Raw genomic sequence first — 20,337 nt, 5'->3', positions numbered from 1 at the left:
GGATCCTGATACACTGTGCAACACGCATACACATCTGGAAGGATCCTGATGCAATGTGAAATCCCCATACACATCTGGCAGGATTCTGATGCACTGTGAAAACCCCATACACACGTGGCAGGATGCTGATACACTGAGAAACCCCATACACATCTGACAGAATACTGATGCACTGTGAAAACCCCATACACACGTGGCAGGATCCTGATACACTGCGAAAACCCATACACATCCGGCAGGATCCTGATGCACTGTGAAAACCCCATACAAACGTGGCAGGATCCTGATAAACTGTGAAATCCCCATACACACGTGGCAGGGACCTGATCCACTGTGAAACACCATACACACAGGGCAGGATCCTGAGAAACTGTGAAACCCACATACACACCTGGCAGGATCCTGATACACTGTGAAAACCACATGCTCACCAGGCAGGATCCTGATAAACTCTGAAAACCACATACACACCTGGCAGGATCCTGATACACTGTGAAAACCCATACACACTTGGAAGGATCCAGATGCACTGTGAAAACCCCATACACACCTGGCAGGATCCTGATACACTGTGAAACCCCATACACACCTGGCCGGATCCTGATGCACTGTGAAAACCCCATGCACACCTGGCAGGATCCTGATACACTCTGAAAACCCCCATACACACGTGGCAGGATCTTGATACACTGTGAAAACCCAGACACATCCGGCAGGATCCTCATGCACTGTGAAAACCCCATGCACATCTGGCAGGATCCTGATAAAATGTGAAACACCCATACATTCTAGGCAGGATCATGATGCACTGTGAAGACCCCATACACATCTGGCAGGATCCTGATGCACTGTGAAAACCCCAGACACACGTGGCAGGATCCTGATGCAATGGGAAAACCCATACACATCCGGCAGGATCCTGATGCACTGTGAAAACCCCAAACAAACGTGGCAGGATCCTGATAAACTGTGAAACACCCATACACAGCAGGCAGGATCATGATACACTGTGAAAGCCCCATACACACTTGGCAGGGTCCTGATCCACTATGAAACCCCAAACACACCAGGCAGGATACTGATAAACTGTGAAACCCACATACACACCTGGCAGGATCCTGATGCACTGTGAAACCCACATACACACCTGGCAGGATCCTGATACACTGTGAAAACCCCGTACACACCAGGCAGGATCCACATAAACTGTGAAAACCACATACACATCTCACAGGATCCTGATACACTGTGAAAACCCCATACACACCTGGCAGGCTCCTGATAAACTGTGAAACCACATACACACGTGGCAGGATCCTGATACACTGTGAAAACCCCACACACCTGGCAGGATCCTGATCCACTGTGAAAACCCCATACACACCTGGCAGGATCCTGATCCACTGTGAAAACCCCATACACACCTGGCAGCATTCTGATGCACTGTGAAACCCCATAGACACCTGGCAGGATCCTGATACACTGTGCAACACCCATACACATCTGGAAGGATCCTGATGCAATGTGAAATCCCCATACACATCTGGTAGGATCCTGATGCACTGTGAAAACCCCATACACACGTGTCAGGATGCTGATACACTGTGAAACCCCCATGCACACGTGGCAGGATCTTGATACACTGTGAAAACCCATACACATCCGGCAGGATCCTGATGCACTGTGAAAACCCCATACACACGTGGCAGGATCATGATAAAATGTGAAACCCCCATACATTCCAGGCAGGATCATGATGCACTGTGAAAACCCCATACACACGTGGCAGGGTCCTGATCCACTGTGAATCCCCATACACACCAGGCAGGATCCTGATACACTGTGAAAACCCCATACACACCAGGCAGGATCCTGAGAAACTGTGAAAACCACATACACACCTGGCCGGATCCTGATCCACTGTGAAAACCCCATGCACTCCTGGCAGCATCCTGATGCACTGTGAAACCCCATAGACACCTGGCAGGATCCTGATACACTGTGCAACACCCATACACATCTGGAAGAATCCTGATGCAATGTGAAATCCCCATACACATCTGGTAGGATCCTGATGCACTGTGAAAACCCGATACACACGTGTCAGGATGCTGATACACTGTGAAACCCCCATACACACGTGGCAGGATCTTGATACACTGTGAAAACCCATACACATCCGGCAGGATCCTGATGCACTGTGAAAACCCCAAACAAACGTGGCAGGATCATGATAAAATGTGAAACCCCCATACATTCCAGGCAGGATCATGATGCACTGTGAAAACCCCATACACACGTGGCAGGGTCCTGATCCACTGTGAAAAACCCATACACACCAGGCAGGATCCTGATACACTGTGAAAACCCCATACACACCAGGCAGGATCCTGAGAAACTGTGAAAACCACATACACACCTGGTAGGATCCTGATACACTGTGAAACCCCCATAAGCACCTGGCAGGATCCTGATACACTGTGAAAACACCATACACACCTGGCAGGACCTGATCCACTGTGAAACCCCATACACATGTGGCAGGATTCTGATACACTGTGAAAACCCAGACACACCTGGCAGGATCCAGATACACTGTGAAAACCCCATACACACCTGGCAGGATCCTGAAATACTGTGAAACCCGATACACACCTGGCCGGATCCTGATGCACTGTGAAAACCCCATACACACCTGGCAGGATCCTGATGCACTGTGAAACCCCATACACATGTGGCAGGATCCTGATGCACTGTTAAAACCCAGACACACCTGGAAGGATCCTGATCCACTGTGAAACCCCATACACATGTGGCAGGATCCTGATACACTGTTAAAACCCAGACACACCTGGAAGGATCCTGATACACTGTGCAACACCCATACACATCTGGAAGTATCCTGATGCAATGTGAAATCCCCATGCACATCTGGCAGGATCCTGATGCACTGTGAAAACCCCATACACACGTGTCAGGATGCTGATGCACTGTGAAAACCCCAGACATACGTGGAAGGATCCTGAGACAATGGGAAAACCCATACACATCCGGCAGGATCCTGATGCACTGTGAAAACCCCAAACAAACGTGGCAGGATCCTGATAAACTGTGAAACCCCCATACACAGCAGGCAGGATCATGATACACTGTGAAAGCCCCATACACACATGGCAGGGTCCTGATCCACTATGAAACCCCATACACACCAGGCAGGATACTGATAAACTGTGAAACCCACATACACACCTGGCAGGATACTGATAAACTGTGAAACCCACATACACACCTGGCAGGATCCTGATGCACTGTGAAACCCCATAGACACCTGGCAGGATCCTGATACACTGTGCAACACCCATACACATCTGGAAGAATCCTGATGCAATGTGAAATACCCATACACATCTGGTAGGATTCTGATGCACTGTGAAAACCCGATACACACGTGTCAGGATGCTGATACACTGTGAAACCCCCATACACACGTGGCAGGATCTTGATACACTGTGAAAACCCATACACATCCGGCAGGATCCTGATGCACTGTGAAAACCCCAAACAAACGTGGCAGGATCATGATAAAATGTGAAACCCCCATACATTCCAGGCAGGATCATGATGCACTGTGAAAACCCCATACACACGTGGCAGGGTCCTGATCCACTGTGAAAACCCCATACACACCAGGCAGGATCCTGATACACTGTGAAAACCACATACACACCTGGCAGGATCCTGATACACTGTGAAACCCCCATAAGCACCTGGCAGGATCCTGATACACTGTGAAAACACCAGACACACCTGGCAGGACCTGATCCACTGTGAAACCCCATACACATGTGGCAGGATCCTGATACACTGTTAAAACCCATACACACCTGGAAGGATCCTGATACACTGTGCAACACCCATACACATCTGGCAGGATCCTGATGCACTGTGAAAACCCCATACACACGTGTCAGGATGCTGATGCACTGTGAAAACCCCAGACATACGTGGAAGGATCCTGAGACAATGGGAAAACCCATACACATCTGGCAGGATCCTGATGCACTGTGAAAACCCCAAACAAACGTGGCAGGATCCTGATAAACTGTGAAACCCCCATACACAGCAGGCAGGATCATGATACACTGTGAAAGCCCCATACACACATGGCAGGGTCCTGATCCACTATGAAACCCCATACACACCAGGCAGGATACTGATAAACTGTGAAACCCACATACACACCTGGCAGGATCCTGATGCACTGTGAAACCCACATACACACATGGCAGGATCCTGATACACTGTGAAAACCCCGTACACACCAGGCAGGATCCACATAAACTGTGAAAACCACATACACACCTCGCAGGATCCTGATACACTGTGAAAACCCCATACACACCTGGCAGGCTCCTGATAAACCGCGAAACCACATACACACGTGGCAGGATCCTGATACACTGTGAAAAACCCATACACACCTGGCAGGATCCTGATCCACTGTGAAAACCCCCATACACACCTGGCAGGATCCTGATCCACTGTGAAAACCCCATACACACTTGGCAGGATCCTGATACACTGTGAAACCCCCAAAAGCACCTGGCAGGATCCTGATACACTGTGAAAACCCCATACACACCTGGCAGGATCCTGATACACTGTGTAAACCCCATGCACAACTGGCATGATTCTGATCCACTGTGAAACACCCATACACACCTGGCAGGATCCTGATACACTGTGAAAACCCCATACACACCTGGCAGGACCTGATCCACTGTGAAACCCCATACACATGTGGCAGGATCCTGATACACTGTGAAACCCCAGACACACCTGGCAGGACCTGATCCACTGTGAAACCCCATACACATGTGGCAGGATCCTGATACACTGTGAAAACCCCATACACACTTGGCAGGATCCTGATACACTGTGAAAACCCCATACACAACTAGCAGGATCCTGATACACTGTGAAACCCCATACACTCCTGGCCGGATCCTGATGCAGTGTGAAAACCCCATGCACACCTAGCAGGACCCTGATACACGCTGAAATCCCATACACACCTGGCAGGATCCTGATACACTGTGCAACACGCATACACATCTGGAAGGATCCTGATGCAATGTGAAATCCCCATACACATCTGGCAGGATCCTGATGCACTGTGAAAACCCCATACACACGTGGCAGGATGCTGATACACTGAGAAACCCCATACACATCTGGCAGAATACTGATGCACTGTGAAAACGCCATACACTCGTGGCAGGATCCTGATACACTGTGAAAACCCATACAAATTCCGGCAGGATCCTGATGCACTGTGAAAACCCCATACAAACGTGGCAGGATCCTGATAAACTGTGAAACCCCCATACACACGTGGCAGGGTCCTGATCCACTGTGAAACACCATACACACAAGGCAGGATCCTGATGAACTGTGAAACCCACATGCACACCTGGCAGGATCCTGATACACTGTGAAAACCCCATACACACCAGGCAGGATCCTGATAAACTGTGAAAACCACATACACACCTGGCAGGATCCTGATACACTGTGAAAACCCATACACACTTGGAAGGATCCTGATACACTGTGAAAACCCCATACACACCTGGCAGGATCCTGATACACTGTGAAACCCCATACACACCTGGCCGGATCCTGATGCACTGTGAAAACCCCATGCACACCTGGCAGGATCCTGATACAATCTGAAAACCCAGACACACCTGGCAGGATCCTGATACACTGTGAAAACCCCATACACACCTGGCAGGATCCTGATACACTGTGAAACCCCATACACACCTGGCCGGATCCTGATGCACTGTGAAAACCCCATGCACACCTGGCAGGATCCTGATACACTCTGAAAACCCAGACACATCTGGCAGTATCCTGATGCACTGTGAAAACCCCATACACACGTGGCAGAATTCTGATACACTGTGAAACCCCATACACATCTTGCAGGATCCTGATACACAGTGAAAACCCATACACATCCGGCAGGATCCTGATGCACTGTGAAAACCCCATACAAACGTGGCAGGATCCTGATAAACTGTGAAACCCCCATACACATCAGGCAGGATCATGATACACTGTGAAAACCCCAGACACACGTGGCAGGGTCCTGATCCACTGTGAAACCCCATACACACCAGGCAGGATCCTGATAAACTGTGAAACCCACATACACACCTGTCAGGATCCTGATGCACTGTGAAACCCACATACACACCTGGCAGGATCCTGATACACTGTGAAAACCCCATACACACCAGGCAGGATCCTGATAAACTGTGAAAACCACATACACACCTGGCAGGATCCTGATACACTGTGAAACCCCATAGACATCTGGCAGGATCCTGATGCACTGTGAAAACCCCATACACACCAGGCAGGATCCTGATACACTGTGAAAACCCCATGCACACCTGGCAGGACCCTGATACACGCTGAAATCCCATACACACCTGGCAGGATCCTGATACACTGTGCAACACGCATACACATCTGGAAGGATCCTGATGCAATGTGAAATCCCCATACACATCTGGCAGGATCCTGATGCACTGTGAAAACCCCATACACACGTGGCAGGATGCTGATACACTGAGAAACCCCATACACATCTGGCAGAATACTGATGCACTGTGAAAACCCCATACACACGTGGCAGGATCCTGATACACTGTGAAAACCCATACACATCCGGCAGGATCTTGATGCACAGTGAAAACCCCATACAAACGTGGCAGGATCCTGATAAACTGTGAAACCCCCATACACACGTGGCAGGGACCTGATCCACTGTGAAACACCATACACACCAGGCAGGATCCTGATAAACTGTGAAAACCACATACACACCTGGCAGGATCCTGATACACTGTGAAAACCCATACACACTTGGAAGGATCCTAATGCACTGTGAAATCCCCATACACACCTGGCAGGATCCTGATACACTGTGAAACCCCATACACACCTGGCCGGATCCTGATGCACTGTGAAAACCCCATGCACACCTGGCAGGATCCTGATACACTCTGAAAACCCAGACACACCTGGCAGGATCCTGATCCACTGTGCAACTCCCATACACATCTTGAAGGATCCTGATGCAATGTGAAATCCCCATACACATCTGGCAGGATCCTGATGCACTGTGAAAACCCCATACACATGTGGCAGGATCCTGATACACTGTGAAAACCCAGACACACCTGGCAGGATCCTGATACACTGTGAAAACCCCATACACACCTGGCAGGATCCTGAAATACTGTGAAACCCGATACACACCTGGCCGGATCCTGATGCACTGTGAAAACCCCATACACACGTGGCAGGATCCTGATCCACTGTGAAACCCCCATACACACGTGGCAGGATCTTGATACACTGTGAAAACCCATACACATCCGGCAGGATCCTGATGCACTGTGAAAACCCCAAACAAACGTGGCAGGATACTGATAAAATGTGAAACCCCCATACATTCCAGGCAGGATCATGATGCACTGTGAAAACCCCATACTCATCTGGCCGGATCCTGATGCACTGTGAAAACCCAAGACACACGTGGCAGGATCCTGATACAATGGGAAAACCCATACACATCCGGCAGGATCCTGATGCACTGTGAAAACCCCAAACAAACGTGGCAGGATCCTGATAAACTGTGAAACCCCCATACACAGCAGGCAGGATCATGATACACTGTGAAAGCCCCATACACACATGGCAGGGTCCTGATCCACAATGAAACCCCATACACACCAGGCAGGATACTGATAAACTGTGAAACCCACATACACACCTGGCAGGATCCTGATGCACTGTGAAACCGACATACACACCTGGCAGGATCCTGATACACTGTGAAAACCCCGTACACACCAGGCAGGATCCACATAAACTGTGAAAACCACATACACACCTCGCAGGATCCTGATACACTGTGAAAACCCCATACACACCTGGCAGGCTCCTGATAAAATGTGAAACCACATACACACGTGGCAGGATCCTGATACACTGTGAAAACCCCATACACACCTGGCAGGATCCTGATCCACTGTGAAAACCCCCATACACACCTGGCAGGATCCTGATCCACTGTGAAAACCCCATACACACTTGGCAGGATCCTGATACACTGTTAAACCCCCATAAGCACCTGGCAGGATCCTGATACACTGTGAAAACCCCATACACACCTGGCAGGATCCTGATACACTGTGTAAACCCCATGCACAACTGGCATGATTCTGATCCACTGTGAAACACCCATACACACCTGGCAGGATCCTGATACACTGTGAAAACCCATACACACCTGGCAGGATCCTGATACACTGTGAAAACCCCATACACACCTGGCAGGACCTGATCCACTGTGAAACCCCATACACATGTGGCAGGATCCTGATACACTGTGAAACCCCAGACACACCTGGCAGGACCTGATCCACTGTGAAACCCCATACACATGTGGCAGGATCCTGATACACTGTGAAAACCCCATACACACTTGGCAGGATCCTGATACACTGTGAAAACCCCATACACACCTAGCAGGATCCTGATACACTGTGAAACCCCATACACACCTGGCCGGATCCTGATGCAGTGTGAAAACCCCATGCACACCTAGCAGGACCCTGATACACGCTGAAATCCCATACACACCTGGCAGGATCCTGATACACTGTGCAACACGCATACACATCTGGAAGGATCCTGATGCAATGTGAAATCCCCATACACATCTGGCAGGATCCTGATGCACTGTGAAAACCCCATACACACGTGGCAGGATGCTGATCCACTGAGAAACCCCATACACATCTGGCAGAATCCTGATGCACTGTGAAAACGCCATACACTCGTGGCAGGATCCTGATACACTGTGAAAACCCATACACATCCGGCAGGATCCTGATGCACTGTGAAAACCCCACACAAACGTGGCAGGATCCTGATAAACTGTGAAACCCCCATACACACGTGGCAGGGTCCTGATCCACTGTGAAAGCCCATTCACATCTGGCAGGATCCTGATAAACTGTGAAATCACTGACACACCTGGCAGGATCCTGATCCACTGTGAAAACCCCATACACAACTGGCAGGTTCCTGATCCACTGTGAAAACTCCATGCACATCTGGCAGGATCCTGATACACTGTGAAAACCCCGGACACACCTGGCAGGATCCTGATCCACTGTGAAAGCCCATTCACATCTGGCAGGATCCTGATAAACTATGAAACCCACATGCACACCTGGCAGGATCCTGATCCACTGTGAAACCCCATACACACCAGGCAGGATCCTGATAAACTGTGAAACCCACATACACACCTGGCAGGATCCTGATACACTGTGAAAACCCCATACAAAGAACAAAGGTAATTACAGCACAGGAACAGGCCCTTCGGCCCTCCAAGCCTGCGCCGATCCAGATCCTCTCTCTAAATATGTCGCCTATTTTCTAAGGTTCTGTATTTCTTTTCTTCCTGCCCATTCATGTATCTGTCTAGATACATCTTAAAAGACGCCATCGTGCCCGCATCTACCACCTCCGCTGGCAACGCGTTCCAGGCACCCACCACCCTCTGCGTAAAGAACTTTCCACGCATATCCCCCCTAAACATTTCCCCTTTCAATTTGAACTCGTGTCCTCTAGTAATTGAATTCCCCACTCTGGGAAAAAGCCTCTAGCTATCCACCCTGTCTATACCTCTCATGATTTTGTACACCTCAATCAGGTTCCCTCTCAACCTCTGTCTTTCTAATGAAAATAATCCTAATCTACTCAACCTCTCTTCATAGCTTGCGCCCTCCATACCAGGCAACATCCTGGTGAACCTCCTCTGCACCCTCTCCAAAGCATCCACATCCTTTTGGTAATGTGGCGACCAGAACTGCACGCAGTATTCCAAATGTGGCCGAACCAAAGTCCTATACAACTGTAACATGACCTGCCAACTCTTGTACTCAATACACCGTCCGATGAAGGAAAGCATGCCGTATGCCTTCTTGACCACTCTATTTACCTGCGTTGACACCTTCAGGGAACAGTGGACCTGAACACCCAAATCTCTCTGCACATCAATTTTCCCCAGGACTTTTCCATTTACTGTATAGTTCACTCTTGAATTGGATCTTCCAAAATGCAACACCTCGCATTTGCCCTGATTGAACTCCATCTGCCATTTCTCTGCACAACTCTCCAATCTATCTATATTCTGCTGTATTCTCTGACAGTCCCCTTCACTATCTGCTACTCCACCAATCATAGTGTCGTCTGCAAACTTGCTAATCAGTCCACCTATACTTTCCTCCAAATCATTAATGTATATCACAAACAACAGTGGTCCCAGCACAGATCCCTGTGGAACACCACTGGTCACACGTCTCCATTTTGAGAAACTCCCTTCTACTGCTACTCTCTGTCTCCTGTTGCCCAGCCAGTTCTTTATCCATCCAGCTAGTACACCTTGGACCCCATGCGCCTTCACTTTCTCCATCAGCCTGCCATGGGGAACCTTATCAAACGCCTTACTGAAGTCCATGTATATGACATCGACAGCCCTTCCCTCATCAATCAACTTTGTCACTTCCTCAAAGAATTCTATTAAGTTGGTAAGACATGACCTTCCCTGCACAAAACCATCTTGCCTATCACTGATAAGCCCATTTTCTTCCAAATGGGAATAGATCCTACACCTCAGTATCTTCTCCAGCAGCTTCCCGACCACTGACGTCAGGCTCACCGGTCTATGATTACCTGGATTATCCCTGCTACCCTTCTTAAACAATGGGACAACATTAGCAATTCTCCAGTCCTCCGGGACCTCACCCGTGTTTACGGATGCTGCAAAGATATCTGTTAAGGCCCCAGCTATTTCCTCTCTCGCTTCCCTCAGTAACCTGGGATAGATCCCATCCGGACCTGGGGACTTGTCCACCTTAATGCCCTTTAGAATACCCAACACTTCCTCCCTCCTTATGCCGACTTGACCTAGTGTAATCAAACATCTGTTCCGAACCTCAACATCCGTCATGTCCCTCTCCTCGGTGAAGACCGATGCAAAGTACTCATTTAGAATCTCACCCATTTTCTCTGAGTCAAAGCATAACATTCCTCTTTTGTCCTTTAGTGGGCCAATCCTTTCTCTAGTTACCCTCTTTCTCCTTATATATGAATAAAAGGCTTTGGGGTTTTCTTTAACCCTGTTTGCTAAAGATATTTCATGACCCCTTTTAGCCCTCTTAATTCCTCGTTTCAGATTGGTCCTATATTCCCGATATTCTTTCAAAGCTTCGTCTTTCATCAGCCGCCTAGACCTTATGTATGCTTCCTTTTTCCTCTTAGCTAGTCTCACAATTTCACCTGTCATCCATGGTTCCCTAAGCTTGTCATTTCTATCCTTCAATTTCATAGGAACATGTCTCTCCTGCACGCTAATCAACCTCTCTTTAAAAGCCTCCCACATATCACATGTGGATTTACCTTCAAACAGCTGCTCTCAATCTACATTCCCCAGCTCCTGCCGAATTTTGGTATCGTTGGCCTTCCCCCAATTTAGCACTATTCCTTTACGACCACTCTCGTCTTTGTCAATTGAGGGGCTGCATTAGTTTGAGCGGCTGTCTTAGTTTGAGAGGCTGCATCAGTTTGAGCGGCTGTCTCAGTTTGAGGGTCTGCCTTAGTTTGAGCGGCTGCCTTAGTTTGAGGGGCTGCCTTAGTTTGAGCGGATGTCTTAGTTTGAGCGGCTCGCATAGTTTAAGGGACTGCCTTAGTTTGAGCGGCTGCCTTGGTTTGAGGGGCAGCATTAGTTTGAGGGGCTGCCTTAGTTTAAGGGGCTGCCTTAGATTGAGGGGCTGCATTTGTTTGAGGGGCTGCTTTACTTTGAGAGGCTGCATTAGTTTGAGCGGTTGGCTCAGTTTGAGGGGCTGCCTTTGATTGAATGGCTGCATTAGTTTGAGGGGCTGGCTTAGAATGAGGGGGTGCATTCGTTTGAGGGGCTGCCTCAGATTGAGGGGATGCATTAGATTGAGGAGCTGCATTAGTTTGAGGGGCTGCATTACTTTGAGGAGCTGCCTTAGTTTGAGGGGCTGCCTTAGATAGAGTTCTGCATTAGTTTGAGGGGCTGCATTAGTTTGAGGGGCTGCCTTAGTTTGAGAGGCTGCCTGAGTTTGAGGGGCTGCCTTAGTTTGAGAGTCTGCCAAAGTTTGAGTGGCTGCCTTAATTTGAGCGGCTGCCGCAGTTTGAGGGGCTGAACAAAGAACAAAGAACAAAGAACAAAGATAATTACAGCACAGGAACAGGTCCTTCGGCCCTCCAAGCCTGCGCCGAACCAGATCCTCTCTCTAAACATGTCGCCTATTTTCTGAGGTTCTGTATCTCTTTTCTTCCTGCCCATTCATGTATCTGTCCAGATACATCTTAAAAGACGCCATCGTGCCCGCATCTACCACCTCCGCTGGCAACGCATTCCAGGCACCCACCACCCTCTGCGTAAAGGACTATCCACGCATATCCCCCCTAAACTTTTCTCCTTTCACTTTGAACTCGTGTCCTCTAGTAATTGAATCCCCCACTCTGGGAAAAAGCCTCTTGCTATCCACCCTGTCTATACCTCTCATGATTTTGTACACCTCAGTCAGGTCCCCTCTCGACCTCCGTCTTTCTAATGAAAATAATCCTAATCTACTCAACCTCTCTTCATAGCTAGCGCCCTCCATAGCAGGCAACATCCTGGTGAACTCCTCTGCACCCTCTCCAAAGCATCCACATCCTTTTGGTAATGGGGCGACCAGAACTGCACGCAATATTCCAAATGTGGCCGAACCAAAGTCCTATACAACTGTAACATGACCTGCCAACTCTTGTACTCAATAACCCGTCCGATGAAGGAAAGCATGCCGTATGCCTTCTTGACCACTCTATTTACCTGCGTTGCCACCTTCAGGGAACAGTGGACCTGCACACCCAAATCTCTCTGTACATCAATTTTCCCCAGGACTTTTCCATTTACTGTATAGTTCACTCTTGAATTGGATCTTCCAAAATGCATCTCCTCGCATTTGCCCTGATTGAACTCCATCTGCCATTTCTCTGCCCAACTGTCCAATCTATCGATATTCTGCTGTTTTCTCTGACAGTCCCCTTCACTATCTGCTACTCCACCAATCTTAGTGTCGTCTGCAAATTTGCTAATCAGTCCACCTATACCTTCCTCCAAATCATTAATGTATATCACAAACAACAGTGGTCCCAGCACGGATCCCTGTGGAACACCACTGGTCACACGTCTCCATTTTGAGAACCTCCCTTCTACTGCTACTCTCTGTCTTCTGTGGCCCAGCCAGTTCTTTATCCATCTAGCTAGGACACCTTGGACCCCATGCGCCTTCACTTTCTCCACCAGCCTGCCATGGGGAACCTTATCAAACGCCTTACTGAAGTCCATGTATATGACATCGACAGCCCTTCCCTCATCAATCAACTTTGTCACTTCCTCAAAGAATTCTATTAAGTTGGTAAGACATGACCTTCCCTGCACAAAACCATGTTGCCTATCACTGATAAGCCCATTTTCTTCCAAATGGGGATAGATCCTATCCCTCAGTATCTTCTCCAGCAGCTTCCCTACCACTGACGTCAGGTTCACCAGTCTATAATTACCTGGATTATCCCTGCTACCCTTCTAAAACAAGGGGACAACATTAGCAATTCTCCAGTCCTCCGGGACCTCACCCGTGTTTAAGGATGCTGCAAAGATATCTGTTAAGGCCCCAGCTATTTCCTCTCTCGCTTCCCTCAGTAACCTGGGATAGATCCAATCCGGACCTGGGGACTTGTCCACCTTAATGCCCTTTAGAATACCCAACACTTCCTCCCTCCTTATGCCGACTTGACCTAGTGTAATCAAACATCTGTTCCGAACCTCAACATCCGTCATGTCCCTCTCCTCGGTGAAGACCGATGCAAAGTACTCGTTTAGAATCTCACCCATTTTCTCTGAGTCCAAGCATAACATTCCTCCTTTGTCCTTTAGTGGGCCAATCCTTTCTCAAGTTACCCTCTTTCTCCTTATATATGAATAAAAGGCTTTGGGATTTTCTTTAACCCTGTTTGCTAAAGATATTTCATGACCCCTTTTAGCTCTCTTAATTCCTCGTTTCAGATTGGTCCTACATTCCCGATATTCTTTCAAAGCTTCGTCTTTCATCAGCCGCCTAGACCTTATGTATGCTTCCTTTTTCCTCTTAGCTAGTCTCACAATTTCACCTGTCATCCATGGTTCCCTAATCTTGCCATTTCTATCCTTCATTTTCACAGGAACATGTCTCTCCTGCACGCTAATCAACCTCTCTTTAAAAGCCTCCCACATATCACATGTGGATTTACCTTCAAACAGCTGCTCCCAATCAACATTCCCCAGCTCCTGCCGAATTTTGGGAAAGTTGGCCTTCCCCCAATTTAGCACTCTTCCTGGAGGACCACTCTCGTCTTTGTCCATTGAGGGGCTGCATTAGTTTGAGCGGCTGTCTTAGTTTGAGGGGCTGCCTTAGTTTGAGCGGCTGCCTTAGTTTGAGAGGATGCCTGACTTTGAGGGGCTGCCTTGGACAGAGGGGCTGCATTAGTTTGAGCGGCTGTCTCAGTTTGAGAGGCTGCCTGAGATTGAGGGGCTGCCTTCGACTGAGGGGCTGCATTAGTTTGAGCGGCTGTCTCAGTTTGAGGGGCTGCCTTAGTTTGAGCGGCTGCCTTAGTTTGAGAGGATGCCTGACTTTGAGGGGCTGCCTTGGACAGAGGGGCTGCATTAGTTTGAGCGGCTGTCTCAGTTTGAGGGGCTGCCTTAATTTGAGTGGCTGCCTTAGTTTGAGTGGCTGCCTTAGTTTGAGCGGCTGCCTTAGTTTGAGGGGCTGCCTTAGTTTGAGCGGATGACTTATTTTGTGCGGCTCGCATAGTTTGAGGGGCTGCCTTAGTTTGAGCGGCTGCCTTGGTTTGAGGGGCTGCATTAGTTTGAGGGGCAGCCTTAGATAAAGGGGCTGCCTTAGATTGAGGGGCTGCATTTGTTTGAGGGGCTGCTTCACTTTGAGAGGCTGCCTTAGTTTGAGCAGTTGGCTTAGTTTGAGGGGCTGCCTTTGATTGAGTGGCTGCATTAGTTTGCGGGTCTGCCTTAGTTTGAGGGGATGCCTTAGTTTGAGGTGTTGGCTTAGTTAGAGGGGCTGCCTTTGATTGAGTGGCTGCATTAGTTTGAGGGGCTGGCTTAGTTTAAGGGGCTGCCTTAGTTTGAGGGGCTGCATTAGTTTGAGGGGTGCCTTTGGTTGAGAGGCTCCCTTAGTTTGAGGGTCTGCCTTACTTTAAGGGGCAGCATTAGTTTCAGAGTCTGCCTTAGTTTGAGGGGCTGCCTTAGTTTGAGGGGTTGGCTTAGTTTGAGGGGCTGCCTTTGATTGAGTGGCTGCATTAGTTTGAGAGACTGCCTTTGATTGAGTGGCTGCATTAGTTTGAGGGGCTGACTAAGTTTGAGGGGCTGACTTAGTTTGAGTGGCTGCCTTAGATTGAGCGGCTGACTTAGTTTGAGAGGTTGACTTCGTTTGAGAGTCTGCCTTAGTTTGAGCGGCTGCCTTAGTTTGAGGGTCTACCTTCCTTTGAGAGGCTGCCTCAGTTTGAGAGGCTGCCTTAGTTTGAGCGGCTGCCTTAGATTGAGAGGCTGCCTGAGTTTGAGGGGCTGCCTTAGTTTGAGCGGCTGCATTAGTTTGAGGGGCTGCCTTTAATTGAGGCGCTCCCTTAGTTTGTGGGGCTGCCTTACATTAAGGGGCTGCATTAGTTTGAGAGACTGCCTTAGTTTGAGGGGCTGCCTTAGTTTGAGGGGATGGCTTAGTTTGAGGGGCTGCCTTTGATTGAGTGGCTGCATTAGTTTGAGAGTCTGCCTCTGATTGAGTGGCTGCATTATTTTGAGGGGCTGCCTTAGATTGAGGGTCTGCATTAGTTTGAGGGGCTGGCTTAGAATGAGGGGGTGCCTTAGACTGAGGGGCTGCATTAGTTTGAGGGGTTGCCTTAGTTTGAGAGGCTGCCTTAGTTTGAGGGGCTGCCTTAGTTTGAGCGGTTGGCTTAGTTTGAGGGGCTGCCTTTGATTGAGTGGCTGCATTAGTTTGGGAGACTGCCTTTGATTGAGTGGCTGCATTAGTTAGAGGGGCTGACTTAGTTTGAGGGGCTGACTTAGTTTGAGGGGCTGACTTAGAATGAGGGGGTGCCTTTGACTGAGGGGCTGCATTAGTTTGAGGGGGTGCCTTAGTTTGAGGGACTGCCTTAGTTTGAAGGGCAGCCTTAGTTTGAGGGGTTGGCTTAGTTTGAGGGGCTGCCTTTGATTGAGTGGCTGCATTAGTTTGAGAGACTGCCTTTGATTGAGTGGCTGCATTAGTTTGAAGGGCTGACTTAGTTTGAGGGGCTGACTTAGTTTGAGGGGCTGCATTTGCTTGAGGGGCTGCCTTAGATTGAGGGGCTGCATTAGTTTGAGGGGCTGCCTTTGTTTGAGGGGCTGCCTTAATTGAGGTGCTGCATTAGTTTGATGGGGTGCTTTAGTTTGAGCGGCTGCCTTAGTTTGAGCGGTTGGCTTCGTTTGAGGGGCTGCCTTTGATTGAGTGGCTGCATTAGTTTGGGAGACTGCCTTTGATTGAGTGGCTGCATTAGTTCGAGGGGCTGACTTAGTTTGAGGGGCTGACTTAGTTTGAGGGGCTGACTTAGAATGAGGGGGTGCCTTAGACTGAGGGGCTGCATTAGTTTGAGGGGGTGCCTTAGTTTGAGAGGCTGCCTTAGTTTGAGTGGCTGCATTAGTTTGAGAGACTGCCTTTGATTGAGTGGCTGCATTAGTTTGAAGGGCTGACTTAGTTTGAGGGGCTGACTGAGTTTGAGGGGCTGCCTTTGTTTGAGGGGCTGCCTTAGATTGAGGTGCTGCATTAGTTTGATGGGCTGCTTTAGTTTGAGCGGCTGCCTTTGTTGAGGGGCTGCCTTAGATTGAGGGGCTGCATTAGTTTGAGGGGCTGCCTTAGTTTGAGGGGCTGACTTAGTTTGAGCGGCTGACTTAGCTTGAGAGGTTGCCTTAGTTTGAGAGTCTGCCTTAGTTTGAGCGGCTGCCTTACTTTGAGGATCTGCCTTACTTTGAGAGGCTGCCTAGTTTGACAGGCTGCCTTAGTTTGAGCGGCTGCCTTAGATTGTGAGGCTGCCTGAGTTTGAGGGGCTTACTTAGTTTGAGCGGCTGCATGAGTTTGAGGGGCTGCCTTTGGTTGAGGCGCTCCCTTAGTTTGTGGGGCTGCCTTACTTTAAGGGGCTGCATTATTTTGAGAGTCTGTCCTAGTTTGAGGGGCTGCCTTAGTTTGAGGGGATGGCTTAGTTTGAGGGGCTGCCTTTGAGTGAGTGGCTGCATTAGTTTGAGTGTCTGCCTCTGAATGAGTGGCTGCATTATTTTGAGGGGCTGCATTAGTTTGAGGGGCTGGCTTAGTTTCAGGGGCTGCCTTAGTTTCAGGGGCTGCCTTAGTTTGAGGGGCTGCATTAGTTTGAGGGGGTGCCTTAGTTTGAGAGGCTGCCTTAGTTTGAGAGGCTGCCTTAGTTTGAGGGGCTGCCTCTGTTTGAGGGGCTGCCTTAGTTTGAGCGGCTGCCTTAGTTTGAGGGGCTGCATTAGTTTGAGCGGCTGCCTTAGTTTGAGCGGCTGCCTTAGTTTGAGGGGCTTCCTTAGTTTGAGCGGCTGCCTTAGTTTGAGGGGCTGCCTTAGTTTGAGAGGCTGCCTTCGTTTGAGATGCTTCCTTAGTTTGAGAGGCTGCCTTAGATTGAGGGGCTGCCTTAGTTTGAGGGGCTGATATAGTTTGAGAGGCTGCCTTAGTTTGAGAGTCTGCCTTAGATTGAGGGGCTGCCTTAGTTTGAGGGGCTGATATAGTTTGAGAGGCTGCCTTAGTTTGAGGGGCAGCCTTTGTTTGAGGGGTAGGCTTAGTTTGAGGGGCTGCCTTTGATTGAGAGGCTGCATTAGTTTGAGAGTCTGCCTTTGATTGAGTGGCTGAATTAGTTTGAGTGGCTGACTTAGTTTGAGGGGCTGCCTGAGATTGAGGGGCTGCCTGAGATTGAGGGGCTGCCTTAGTTTGAGGGGCTGCCTTAGTTTGAGGGGATGCATTAATTTGATGGGCTGCTTTAGTTTGAGGGGCTACCTTAGTTTGAGTGGCTGCATTTGTTTGAGGGGCTGCCTTTGGTTGAGGGGCTCACTTAGTTTGAAGGGCTGCCTTACTTTAAGGGGCAGCATTAGTTTGAGAGCCTGCCTTCGTTTGAGGTGCTGCCTTAGTTTGAGGGATTGGCTTAGTTTGAGGGGCTGCCTTTGATTGAGTGGCTGCATTAGTTTGAGACACTGCCTTTGATTGAGTGGCTGCATTAGTTTGAGGGCCTGACCTAGTTTGAGGGGCTCACTTAGTTTGAGGGGCTGCCTTAGATTGAGGTGCTGCATTAGTTTGATGGGCTGCTTTAGTTTGAGCGGCTGCCTTAGTTGAGGGGCTGCCTTCGATTGAGGGGCTGCCTTCGATTGAGGGGCTGCATTAGTTTGAGCGGCTGCCTTTATTTGAGGGGCTGCCTTAGTTTTAGAGTCTGCCTTAGTTTGAGGGGCTGCCATAGTTTGAGGGGATGGCTTAGCTTGAGGGGCTGCCTTTGATTGAGTGGCTGCATTAGTTTGAGAGTCTGCCTGTGATTGAGTGGCTGCATTATTTTGAGAGGCTGCCTTAGTTTGAGCGGCTGCCTTAGATTGAGAGGCTGCCTGAGTTTGAGGGGCTGCCTTAGTTAGAGCGGCTGCATTAGTTTGAGGGGCTGACTTTGGTTGAGGCGCTCCCTTAGTTTGTGGGGCGGCCTTACTTTAAGGGGCTGCATTAGTTTGGAGTCTGCCTTAGTTTGAGGAGCTGCCATAGTTTGAGGGGATGGCTTAGTTTGAGGGGCTGCCTTTGATTGAGTGGCTGCATTAGTTTGAGAGTCTGCCTCTGATTGAGGGGCTGCATTAATTTGATGGGCTGCTTTAGTTTGAGCGGCTGACTGAGTTTGAGAGGCTGCCTTAGTTTGAGAGTCTGCCTTAGTTTGAGCGGCTTCCTTAGTTTGAGGGGCTGCCTTAGTTTGAGAGTCTGCCTTAGTTTGAGCGGCTGCCTTAGTTTGAGGGTCTGCCTTACTTTGAGAGGCTGCCTTAGTTTGACAGGCTGCCTTAGTTAGAGCGGCTGCCTTAGTTTGAGAGGCTGACTGAGTTTGAGGGGCTGCCTTAGTTTGAGTGGCTGCATTTGTTTGAGGGGCTGCCTTTGGTTGAGGGGCTGCCTTTGGTTGAGGGGCTGCCTTTGGTTGAGGCGCTCCCTTAGTTTGAGGGGCTGCCTTACTTTGAGGGGCAGCATTAGTTTAAGAGTCTGCCTTCGTTGGAGGGGCTGCATTAGTTTGAGGGGCTGACTTAGTTTGAGGGGCTGACTTCGTTTGAGGGGCTGCATTTGTTTGAGGGGCTGCCTTAGATTGAGGGTCTGCATTAGTTTGAGGGGCTGCCTTAGTTTGAGGGGCTTCCTTAGATTTAGGTTCTGCATTAGTTTGATGGGCTGCTTTAGTTTGAGCGGCTGCCTTAGATTGAGGGGCTGCATTAGTTTGAGCGGCTGCCTCAGTTTGAGGGGCTGCCTTAGTTTGAGGGGCTGCCTGAGATTGAGCAGCTGACTTAGTTTGAGAGGTTGTCTCAGTCTGAGAGTCTGCCTTATTTTGAGCGGCTGCCTTAGTTTGAGGTTCTGCCTTACTTTGAGAGGCTGCCTCAGTTTGACAGGCTGCCTTACTTTGAGCGGCTGCCTTAGATTGAGAGGCAGCCTGAGTTTGAGGGGCTGCCTTAGTTTGAGCGGCTGCATTATTTTGAGGGGCTGCCTTTGGTTGAGGCGCTCCCTTAGTTTGTGGGGCTGCCTTACTTTAAGGGGCTGCATTAGTTTTAGAGTCTGCATTAGTTTGAGGGGCTGCCTTAGTTTGAGGGGATGGCTTAGTTTGAGGGGCTGCCTCTGATTGAGTGGCTGCATTATTTTGAGTGGCTGCCTTAGATTGAGGGGCTGCATTAGTTTGAGGGGCTGCATTAGTTTGAGGGGCTGCATTAGTTTGAGGGGGTGCATTAGTTTGATGGGCAGCCTTAGATTGAGGGGCTGCATTAGTTTGAGGGGCTGCATTAGTTTGAGGGGCTGCCTTAGATTGAGGGTCTGCATTAGTTTGAGGGGCTGCCTTAGTTTGAGGGGCTTCCTTAGATTTAGGTTCTGCATT

The sequence above is a fragment of the Heterodontus francisci genome, unplaced genomic scaffold, assembly GCF_036365525.1.
Source record: "Heterodontus francisci isolate sHetFra1 unplaced genomic scaffold, sHetFra1.hap1 HAP1_SCAFFOLD_72, whole genome shotgun sequence".
NCBI lineage: Eukaryota > Metazoa > Chordata > Chondrichthyes > Heterodontiformes > Heterodontidae > Heterodontus > Heterodontus francisci.
This window is presented reverse-complemented; position numbering follows the sequence as displayed.